We start from the raw sequence: 12,221 nt of genomic DNA on the forward strand, positions 1-12,221 counted from the left end.
ACTTGGCAGTGAGATTGTGGACGTAATAGGATGAAAATGAAATCATTAGGCCATGACCTAATTCAATACAGACCAATGTTCTTATAAGAGAAGAGACCCATGGGACAGTCAGGGATTGGATGATGTTTTTACAAGGCAAGGGTTGTTCTAGGTTGCCATAGACTAGTGGAGGAGGGAAGATCTTCCTGAGAACCGAGAGAGAGAGAGAGAGAGAGAGAGAGAGAGAGAGAGAGAGAGAGAGAGAGAGGCCTGTTGAGGCCTCGAACCTGGATTTCTAGCCTCCAGAATGGTGGGAGAATGCTTTTGCTTCCCAAGCCTTGGGAGTTGTGTTACACTATTATTACATGCTATATTTTGAGATGCATGTTAGGATCTGGGAAGCATCATCCCAATTTGTGGGCAGGCTACCCCACACCCATATTCTCTGCTTCCTTCATTGCACAAATGGCCTTGTGTCTAGGATCTCTCCACGATTGCCATCTCTTGCTGCCTGAAGCACAGCAATGAGCCTGCCAGGGCGACCAACTCTCTTGGCTTTAGTGACGTCTTTTACCTGTCGCCCTCTTCTGGTCTCCAAGAGCACCCCCACCCCCCACACACACATGTAAATAAGAAAAATTTAAGTTCTGTCTGTTTCTTTTTGAATCTGTTTAAAAAAAAAAAACTTTGACAGGGCTTCCCCACCTGCCTGGCAGATATTAGCAAATTTGTCATTTATTTCTTTAACTATGTCCACCAGGTCGTGGTGCACATCTTTAACCCCAGCACTTAGGAGGCAGAGGCAGGTGGATCAATGAGTTTAAGGCCAGTCTGAGTTCCAGATGGTCAGGGCTATACAGAGAAACCATGCCTGGAAAAGCAAAAACAAAGAAAAAAAACAAAAGAAAAGAAAGAAAACAGTCTGAATCCTTCCTGTAGCAAGCAATATAGGCTTGTATGTTTTAAGCTCTATGGACCCCACAAGTCTTAACATAAGAAACTGATGTTAGGGCTGTAGACTGGTGGGAGAACACATGCCTTATCATAAGGTGGCTTCAAAATAGATCATGCAACTCTCCCACCAATCAATCTCTCTCTCTCTCTCTCTCTCTCTCTCTCTCTCTCTCTCTCTCCCCCACAATACTTAAAAATTACATTCAATACCACATACTATACACCATACACATAAACACATACACAAACATACTCAAACCCCCCCACATATATGCATACAAACACATACATATCATATACTATACACACAAGCACACACTCATACCAAATACCATACATACCACACACACAGACATACACACACACACACACACACACAAACACATGCACACCTGAATTTATGTAGTCTTTCATTCTTAAAGATGTTATTTTACTTAAAAAATTAACCTTTATTTTTATTTTCTGTATATGGGTGTTCTGCCTGCATATATGTCTATATTCCAAGTGCATGCAGTACCAGCAGGGACCAGAAGAGGATGCTGTATTCCCTGGTTTCAGATAGTTGTGAGTTGGGTGAGTGTTGGGAATAGAACCAGGGTCCTCTGGGAGAGCAACCAGTTTCTTAACCACTGTGCATTTCCTTACCCCATGTGCATATAAAAATATGTTAACATGCCTATTAGAAACACGTTGTCTCAAGCAAGTGTTTATCCTAGGCAATAGAAACTTTTAGAGCTGTACAAAGAATCCATACTTTCTCTGGTTTATTAGGCAGAGAGGCAACATATTTTCATCTATAAATGTATTATCAACTTTTTGATTGACACATAGTATCTGTACATATTCATGAGAATGCCACATTTTTTATTTTAAGGGAACAATGTTTCTCACACATGCAAAGTTAACAGAAATAGAATATTTCTATTAAAATATTTAAGAAGAGTGCTACTAGAATCAAGGATACCTCAAAGTATAAAATATTGCTAACGGATTGTAAAACCCGTTGGTTTGAATATATAAAATAACCCACACTTTTCTGATTATTAAGTTTAAAGAGCTTGTGAACAATTTGAAGAATCAATTTCCTGAGGAAGTTTAATACAAGGTGTTTTTGAATGTTCAGCCCATCACAGAAGATACTTTGTTCTTACTTATATAACACACATATCATGCCACCCAGTTTTAGAATGGTCCCTTTTTTTATCCACAGTTTTCCATGGTTTCAGTTTCTTGTGGTCAGCTGAAAATAATAAATAGAAAATTCTAGAACTAAACAATTCCTGGGAGTTAAATTGCACACTGTTGTGAGTGGTAAGGCCAGCAGCCCTCATGCCACCCTGCTTCTCTTGAGCTGGATGTGACTCATGCCTCTATCCACATACCCGTGCTTCTGTGCTGTCCGCCCTTTGGTCCCATAGCAACCACCTCAGATATCCAACTGACCATCACAGCATCACCACGCTGATGCTCAGCTGACTCCTGTTTTATGTAACCATGGCTCCAGAGTGCAAGGGTACTGATGCTGGCAGTTTAATTGCAGGATAGTGTTCCGCGTTCCGTTCCAACATTCATTATTTTCAGTGCAATAATGATTGCACTAACTAATGGATTCAACTTTAGCGTAGGTTTGCATGTACAGGAAACGAACCTAGGCAATATGGAGTTCAGTGCTATTAGGTTTCAGGCCTCCATAAAACTCCTTGCAACTCAGCCTTCACAGGTCAGGTGAGCTGAGGGTAGGAATACCAGGCCAGTAGACTTTAGTCTGAAAAAGCCGAGTGACAAAACAGTTGTGATCATGAAATACAGAGAGTTTATTTCTTCTTCTTTCACAGTCGTGATGAAATCAGTGGGCGGTGCCACTCAGAAGCAAGATTTCCTTCAATGTGTAAGAAGCCATCTAAACGCTGTTCCTGTTGTCCCCTCAGCCCCTGTAGCACTTCCCTCAATCTCCAGGAGCCTGAGATGCTTCAGAAGCACCTGTACCCCCCAGTCCTCTTGAAATGCCCCCACGTGGCATTTGTGCACATACCCAGCAATGGGTGCCACAGTGGAGAAGCCAAGTGTCTGTCTGGTGGCAGCCTAGTGAAGAGAGGAGTCTGTCCCTCATCTGTTTAGAGGGCAATAATAACTCTGCCCACACCACAGACCTGTGGGGAGTAGACGGGGCCAGTGTAAAAAGAACAGTTGATGACAGATAGAAAGGGCTCGACAAACGTCAGTCCAATGTTACTTGGTCCTTAGAAATCGTAGGCACAGACTTTGTTAACTCACCTAAGGAGAGGGGTGATGAGAGAGAGAGAGAGAGAGAGAGAGAGAGAGAGAGAGAGAGAGAGAGAGAGAGAGTTAGTTTTGAATGTAGTTCAGAAATAATTAAATGCCTTCCTCGATTGAAATAGAAAGGCAATTAACAGGAGGAAGCATTTTTCTCTGTGGTATCTGGGACATATTTTTCTCATTTTCCTTTTGTAATGGGAAAATGTGAAACTCGCTCTGGTGAGGTCAATTGTTCCCCCAACAAACAGGTTTCAAATAGGGAAAGTGGGTAGGACCCTAGAGGTCTTACCATCCATGGATAGCAACGAAGTCAAAGGACTCGGGGAAGCTCTTTAACCCCTCTGGGTTTCAGACCTCCTAAGTCTGTGATGGTGGAGGCATCAGGCGGATGGGAGGCAGATTCCGAGTGTGATTGTAGCAGCGAAATCCACTCCAGAGCTGACCTTACAGTGGGCTTTCTACTCCACGGAGCAGCTTACCCATATAACGTGGCGCCCGGAAACCAATGTGGACCTTCTGGCTAAGTCCACGTAAGCGGAAGCTAGCAGACAGAAGACTGTGTTGGAGGATTTATGAACTAATTTGGGAGTGTCTTTCAGCAAGGGCTGCTGGGAAATTCTGGCTAGCTGTGGTCCAGAAGGAAAGTGCTTAGCAGTTCCCTAAAGAACACTACTGCAGTGAACAGTCACCCACTTTTATTTGGGGGTGAGAGTTATTAGGGATTGAAACTAGGATCCAGATCGTGCTGAGCAAGTCCCTTTTAAGATTGTGGTGTTTTTTTATTTTTAAAGACTGAGATTCACTAAGCTGCCTAGGCTGGTTTTGAATTTACTCCATAGCCCAGGCAGGCCTTGGAAGTTCAATCCTCTTCTTCCTATTCCTCTCTTCTTCCTCCTCTTTCTCTTTCTTCCTTTAGCTCCCAGAGCAGCTAGATTACAAGATTGGCTGAGAGGGGTTTCAGGGGGTATACATACATATATCTGTCTTAGTTAGGGTTTTACTGCTGTGAACAGATACTGAGACCAAGGCAACTCTTATAAGGACAACATTTAATTGGGGCTGGCTTTCAGGTTCAGAGGTTCAGTCCATTATCATCAAGGAGGAACATGGCAGCGTTGAGGCAGGCCTGGTGCAGGAGGAGCTGAGAGTTCTACATCTTCATTGGATGCTAGCAGAATACTCACTTTCAGGCAGCCAGGATGAGGGTCTTAAAGCCCACACCCACAGTGACACACCTACTCTAAGGCCACACCTTCTAATAGTGCTATTCCCTGGGCTAAGCATATACAAACCATCACACACACACACACACACACACACACACACACACACACACACATATGAAATTTTTATTTCTAGTTTGTGGATATGAGCATCAGTGCAGGTGCCTGAGAGGTATTAGATTTCTCTGGAGCTACAGTGATAGGCAGTTGTAAGCTGCCCCACAAGGGTGCCATGAACCAAACTAGGATCCCGTAAAAGCAGTATGTGCTCTTAACTGCCGAACCATCTCTTTAGTCCCCTGAAAAGAGGAATTTGGATGGAGAAAAAAACATAGGTGACATTTTACTGGTTTTTAATCTTTATAACTGTACACTTCAGTGCTATCTAAAATGTGTTCTGAGAGTGGGATGTTCCTAAGTGGTTGGCTGTTTTCCTGATTATCTGTGGTGCTGGGGATCCAACTCAGGGCCTTGGGGGTAAGCTAGGCAAGCACTGTGCCTTGGAGTTACATCCCCAGCCTGGGGCTGAATAAGAATTTTTAAACAGTATTTTCACTTCAGTCATAATCTTAGAAGGTTAAACATCTCTAGGCTCATCTGGGCAATTAGTTTAAAACTGAATATTGGCACAGCGTTTTAAGCTCAAATTTTAGGATGTACTTATTGGCACTAACGGTGATCCGTATTTGTCATAGTTTTTTATGCTAAAATGATCGCAGTGAGCTTTTTCTACGCAATGTAAATTAAGGAGGATCTTGCAGTAGTTCGAAAAAACCAGCAAAGTAGTAGAAAATGGGCCATCTCAGAAGACATATTATATAAACACACCACACCCTAAGGAACCTATTTAATTGAAATCAGAACTATGTTGACATTATGGTTGGTGACAATTTCATTTCTGCAAAATAACATGATATGGAACACATTTTGTTGTTTATTTTTAAATCTTTAATTTTGTGGGGTTTCCTTTGTCATTTACTTTAGAATTTGGTTTCCATGGCTGTGTTTATTTATTTATTTATTTATTTATTTATATTTATTTATTTATTTATTTATTTATTGAGGCAGGGTATCATTTTTCAGATCCAGCTGGTCTGAAACTTCTTTTTTTTTTCTTTTTTCTTTTCTTTTTTTTTTTTTTTGGAGACCAAACTAGGCAAGCGCTCTACCACTGAGCTAAATCCCCAACCCGGACCGAAACTTCTTATGTAGACCAGGCTTCCCTTGAAGTTGTAGATCTCTGTCTCTGCCTCTGCCTCTGGCTCCTGAGTTCTGGAATTAAAGGCTTGTACCAATTCGCTCAACCCGCACAGTCGTTCATTAGTTATATAAACATTAATTCATAGTCTTAATGTTAATCCCAGAGATGGGAGGAGAAAGACCACCAACCCAAATCACCAAATTAATTAAAGCCAGGTTTTTAAAAATTCCTGTCTATGGGCTGCCTCCCACCTAGGTGGGGGCTTTGAGGTCTGCTTTGGATGTGAGGAAGAGAAGGCTTTTATATCTCAGCCATTGGTCAGAGATTTCCAAATGAAAGGTTTGGTGGGAAAAAAAGAGGCGGGGTTATAGGGGCAGAGGAGAAGCCCAACAAGCTGGTTTCTCCTGAAACAAAGGCATGCTTGCAAGGTGGGCAAAACAAGGCAGACATGGCAACACAACAAGTGTTGTCATAGGTGGTGGTCATACAACCTTTCGAAACAAAGGTAGAGTCGCAAGATGATTTTAAACCACATTTTGAAACAAAGGCATAATTTGCTCTTCCTGGGACAGGCGGTACAGAGCCATTTTTCCTTAAGATTGCGGGTGGGTGTATAGCACAATTCTTGAAAAACAGAGGTTTAATCGCAAACAGGAATGAACCTAGCTCGTCTTTACTAAAATGATAACTCTTGATCCTAAAATGGAGGCAGGGTGGTTCTTCACCTTTCCTGTCCAAATGTAGATAATTAACTAAAAAGGAAGTAATGTGCGCATAAATTGGTTAACAGAATTTTTCTAAAAAGGTATCTGTCTATGGTTAAGTTTAAATGTCTACCCAACAGAGGCAGTTTTCTTCTACAACAGACTTGCCTTTGAAACCGGAAGCTGCGTCCATCGGGCACAGGCTGACGTGGGTTGTGTTATGAAGCAGGGCCGGGTTCTCAGTGGTTTCGGAACTTGCTGAAACCCCACCCACTGCGTACTGTTGGAGAACAGGAGTTCATCACAGAAGGCAAACTGATGCGTCCACCTTTGCTTGTTGGAAGGAGTGATCCGAGGGCCCTCTCATCTCCCATTGGATGCTGTATTCAGTAAATAAGAAGGCCGCATCACATTTCGAAGACAGTACTGTCATCGTCTCGGACACCCAGGGGAGTGGAACCAGGTATCCGTTTAATAAGAGAAACATCATGCTGTATCTGTGTATACAAAGCCGCCCTATGGAGTTGGTAAGTTCCTTCATTCCCTCCACTCCTCCCTCCCTCCCTTGTTTCCTCTCCCTCCCCTTTCCTTCTTTCCTTACCTCTTTTTGCTTTTTGCTTTTTGCCGCTCGCTCGCTGCCTTTCTGGCACTTAGATGAAGGCAGGTGCCACCAAATCCAGTCATGGTAGGATGTTTTCTATTCTCTGCCAGAGTTGCGGCAGCTTTCTTAATAGCGCAGGCAGCTGTGGGCCAGACCGAAGCCCAGCGGGACGCAGGCGAAGCTTAACCTTACTCCTCCGCCCTGTTGACAGGTGTCAAGGCAGCAGCAACTCTCTGCCAACTTCCAATTATTCTCTGAATGGAAGAAGCTGCACGGATGGTCATCAGCCGTGTCACTCCAAAGATGAAGAATGGCTTTGCCCAGGACATTCCTCGCACAACCAGTATTTCTCACAAAAGTTTCCTGGAAATTCTCTGGAAGTTTCTTCAGAGGACCAGCGCTCATGAACACCTGAGGAGAATCTTTAACCTGTTCGGTATAGGAGCCAGAAAGCGACAAAGCCTTTCCCGTGTTTCAAACCCATCTCTAGTTTTCCAGCAGGCCCCACGTTTGCACTAATCTGAGGCTGAGGAATAGAGACATTAGCTTATCCGGGAAGCTGTGGTTGCAGGGTCAGTATGAGAAAACACAGAGAACAACATAGAAAGGGGGGGGGGGAGCATTGGTTTGGGTTTGGGAGATATTCCTGAAGGCACTGTTCCTGAAAAAGCTGTCCTGTCACTCAAATACCTTCAAAGGCAGCTCGCTGGAAAGGGGTGCTATCCAGCCGACCCTCTGGTCTAATTGTTTTTAATTTTTCCATGTGCAGTCTGCACAAGCTGCTGTAGCAAAATAGCATAGACCAGGTGCTTTAACCAACAGACATCTCGTCCTCTCAGGCTGGATAGGAGTCTGAGATCAATGACAGATCGGTTATGTTCCACTCTGGTTCTAGGGTTATAGGAACTTGCTGCTCAATCATGGCGGGTGAATCTTGGCCCCTCCCCAGTGAAGCAACTCTCTCCTGCCCTTTGGGTGGTTACTTTCTCACGGTGTTTGCTACTGCCGGGAGGCAGCACCAGCATACTGGGGTGGAGTGGAGGGGTAGGGTGGCAACGTTTCAATATATGATTTGTGGGTGGGACATAATAAACATTTACTCTATAGCATGAGATGAGGAACTAAATTCTGGGAAATTTAACTTGTCCTAGCTATATTTCTTAAAGACTTAATTGGCTAAGAACTTTTACTGCTGTCAACTTGAAATTATAGAAGGGAATGTAATGGGGGAGGAAATTTTTCTTTTCCTTTTTAAAAATAAAGGTTTGCTATTTTTATTTATTATATATGAACGTGTCTGTCAGAGACCTGCCACGTGCATGCGGGTACACGTGGAGGCCCGAAGAGGATGTCAGACCCCTGCAGCGGGAGGTACAGTCGTTGTGGTTGTGAGCAGCTGGGTGGGGGCACTGAGAACTTGACTCTGGTCCTCTGCAAGACCAGCCAGCAACAACCTGGACGGCTGAGCCATCTTTACTGTCCTGAGAAATGTTTCTGTATCCCAGCCATGGAACTGCTAGGAAGGTCTTTTCCAGTCAGACCTTAAGGAGGCTCTTCATAGCGTGTCTGCAAGAGAGCAAAATGCTCCTGGAAAGTCCTGCGGGACTCCCGAAAGAATTTCGAGTTTCCTTTTAATGATTTCTGCAATGCATCTCCCTTTCTCTCTTCGGAGTTTCCAAATGATGCTGGGAACTCCAAGAATGACTTGACTAAAGCGAAGACACTCAGATTTCTGATCATTTTTTTCATTAGATGGAATAAGCCACTTTTTTTTTTTCACTCAAGGGAAGAACTTTCTTTTTGTCTCCCAGAGGAAAAGATGTTACTTTCCTAAGTGCATTAGTCAAGGAGGCTAGGCCATACTCCAGGAAAGAATTGTCTGTGCTTTAGAGTAACAGGATAATTCCCCACTCATGCTCAATGCCCCTATGAGTACAGGGGGACTCCGGTACATATCGGCTTTACAAAGAGCGGCGGGTGATTGTAAACTCCATTTGGGGACCCATCAGCTCCTGCCACTAGGGGAGGGAATTTGGTGAACTGTGCCCTGGTTCTTCTTGCCTCTTGCCCATGAGTGACATGCCATGCCTGCTAACTCCTCATGTGCCAAGGCAAATCACAGGGCTTCTTCACATACAGAGGACTCGGGGTACCCCAACCAGGAAATGTGGGAAGTAGTATTCTATGAGGAGAGAAAGAACCAGGACTTTGGTGGCTATCCCTAATGACTGTCATGGTGAGAAAGAAGAGGAAGAGGAAGAGGAAGAACATTAGGAGGAAAAGGAGGGGGAAGGGAAAGAGGAGGGAGAAACAGAATAGATCCCATGTTGCCAAAAAGTCAGTGGGTCGTGGCATTAGTATGAACCAAATTCCCAGTCAAGGATAATAAAATCTCATCGGTCATGCAACCAGACCCCTTTAATGCAGGTAGAATTGCCCACATCTCTTTTCCCTGTGTAAGAGCATAACATGAAACAAGAAACAGGTACATATGAATTGGACTAGATCCAGCCTGTGGTGGGGTCTCTCGAAATGGATCATGGGTCCGAAGAATGGGAGGCACACTCCTCTCTCTCTCTCTCGTGGGTCTTTCTGCCTCGCTTCTCTGGGGAGAAATCACCCAGAGCTATGACATGACTACTGATCGTCAGCCTTTCTAGAGCATGGAAGGTCTTACCTGAGCAGGCTGCAAAGTTTGTAGTCAGCAAACTTAACAGGAGTAGCTCTTTGAGGAGCCATTCTAGAAAGAGACACTGAACTTTTAAAATATAATTTAGAGAAATGTCCAAAAGCCTGGCCTTTGCCCCCAACAACCCTAATTTGTTTCTCTTACTTGAGCGTCACTATTTGTACACATACATTTGCTTAGCTTAATTTCAAAGCGTCTACTGTGTTACTTGTAACAATTTTTTTAGTTTTCTCAGACTAGCTCAGAATCTCCCCTAACTTAAACACACACACACACACACACACACACACACACACACACACACACTCACACACACACACACACCCCAGAATTTTGTACTCTCCAGAGTAAGAAACATTTTTATAGTCTCTCTTTAAATCTTTCTTGGCATAAGTCTACAAAGGAAGGGAAGGGCAAGAGGCAAGCCTACTGATGTACTGTTTAGTTCTATCTCTCACCCTCTCCACCCTTTAAATGTTTTTTGTTTTTAAATATCAGGGTAATATAAACACTCAAATCACCATAAAGTAAACATGCCCCATTACATAACTCATGCCCACAATGAACATGAAGATATAACCACAAGGTAGTTTCATAATAAACTCTTTGTAGGGATGATAGATTCACTTTGTTTCGTGTGTTAGTTGGTGACTATTAGTAATTGCATTTTTTGAGCTGTGGACTCAATGCTCACAAACACCGCCTTTGTGCTGGTTGGAGAGCATGGAGCAGTACATCAGGTGTGTAGCATCCACGTCTCTCCTTTGTCCCTTACAGCAAGCCTACTTTTAAGAATAAGGAGGTTGGTTGGGGATTTAGCTCAGCGGTAGAGCGCTTGCCTAGCGAGCACAAGGCCCTGGGTTCGGTCCCCAGCTCCGGAAAAAAAAAAAGAAAAAAAGAAAAAAGAATAAGGAGGTTGAGTAGCTGGAGAGATGACTCACTGGTTAAAAGCACTTGCTGCTCTTGCAAAAAGACCTGGGTTTGGTTCTCAGCACCTACACGAGAACTGATATCGGTTCCCGGGTATCTACCTTCCATGCCAGGCTTCTGTGCGTTGTACAGACACAATGCAGGTGAAATACGCATACACGTACGGTAGAAGTAAATAGTGAAAGATCTTTAATGAAGAAGAGGATGGAGGAAGGTTAGCGACTTGACTAGGGTCCCTTGGGTAGAGAGTGGTGTAATATGCTTTGTGAGCAATCAAGGGGCTTGATAGCAGCAGTTCTCTTCCTGGCTCAGTTCTCTAGAGCATGGGTTTACATGAATGCTGACTCTGAGCCTTGTCTGGTCACATGGCCTGAAGCCATAGCTCTGATGGAGTCAGCTAGACACAGAAGGGAAAGGTGTGCTCTGACATCAGACTAACTTGGGCTCATGACCTTGGCTGGGCACTTTTTCCCTTCTAACATTGCTTTTTAAATGTAAATAACAACAACAACAACAACAACAACAACAACAACAACAACAAGTGACAACATCGGGGCTTGGTATGTGGTTTTGCTAGCATGTTTAAATAAGACTGTCTTGTGCTTAGCATAAAACAGAGACTCCCTCACAATTGCTCATCAATAAACTCTACACTGGGTTGATGTAGGAAGAACAATTTTCGACATTATTACGGAGTTCCTTGACCAGGATGGGAGAGAGACTGTATTTCTGACAGTGTGAAATGAGCCTTAGGGGCAAATGTACCATTGGGCTGCCTTGGAGGGAAAGGTTCATTTAGGCAACCTTGGAGATTGAACCCTGACGGGTGGATAGTTCAGAGGTGTTCAAAGTGTGCCTGGGGGAAATGAATAACTTATTAATAACTGAATAAAGAAATTGTGAATGTGAACAGGAACCAGCATTGGGAATCTATAGGCTGGGGACCTGCAAAGTCTCCTTCTCGAGTGGCAGTGCCGCGAGGGAGCTAGAAGATCGCAAGGTGGCGCTGTGACTCCACCTTGGAAGAGAATTCTGGCCGGCAAGTATCCTGCACCACGGGATCCGCTCAGGATTTCTTGGTGGCGCTGGTAGGTTTGGCTGGGTCTTTGTAGCAGCCAAGCGAATCTACAGCGATAAGGGGGAATGAACACACAAGCAAATCTCCCGGAAGCGGTCTCTTTTTGGACGCGGCATCAATAATCAGAAACTGTCCGCGAGGAACCATTAAGAGCGCGGAACTGTCCAGCAGGGACCGTTGCGCTCTCAGTTCGGGTAATTTGTGGGTGGAAATTACACCTGGTCTGCAGGGAGCTGAGCTGGGCGCTCACCCCCGGCCTGTGGCCATGCCCTGCACTTCTTCAGTAGGCTCCCTCCCACCGGTAAGGCCAAGGGACCTGCAGTCTCATTGCTGCCCTTGACACCTCGATTTCCACGCAGCCTGCTGCTTTCGCCCTATGTGGACTTTGATTTTTAGGATGTCTTTGCGGCAGTTAACACACGCAACTGCATACACGAAACACGCGTGAGTGCGGGCTCACGTGTACGATCTTGCTACACACGCACACAAAGTTCTTCTGCGTTTGCAGTATAGAGATACACAAAATATGTCTTAGCGTGACTCTCGTGCACACGCTTGATAGAGGTGCACCTGTGCTCACTCCCT

General features: G+C 44.3%; 1 long non-coding RNA gene across 2 annotated transcripts; it reads right to left on the bottom strand.

Annotated features, from left to right (window-relative positions):
• Window positions 1-1,680: 1,680 nt before the first annotated feature.
• On the bottom strand, window positions 1,681-7,429 carry LOC120095081 (uncharacterized). 2 transcript variants are annotated; one of them, XR_015631535.1, is made up of 3 exons: window positions 6,940-7,429; window positions 6,507-6,718; window positions 1,681-3,207 (listed from the first exon to the last, which is right to left on the bottom strand). It is a non-coding gene; the product is annotated as an uncharacterized LOC120095081 (long non-coding RNA). The 2 variants fall into 2 exon arrangements; XR_015631536.1 differs by having other exon boundaries at window positions 6,507-6,835; window positions 6,940-7,377.
• Window positions 7,430-12,221: the final 4,792 nt, after the last annotated feature.

Source organism: Rattus norvegicus, chromosome 10, assembly GCF_021556685.1.
Source record: "Rattus norvegicus strain SHRSP/BbbUtx chromosome 10, alternate assembly SHRSP_T2T, whole genome shotgun sequence".
Taxonomy (NCBI): Eukaryota; Metazoa; Chordata; class Mammalia; order Rodentia; family Muridae; genus Rattus; species Rattus norvegicus.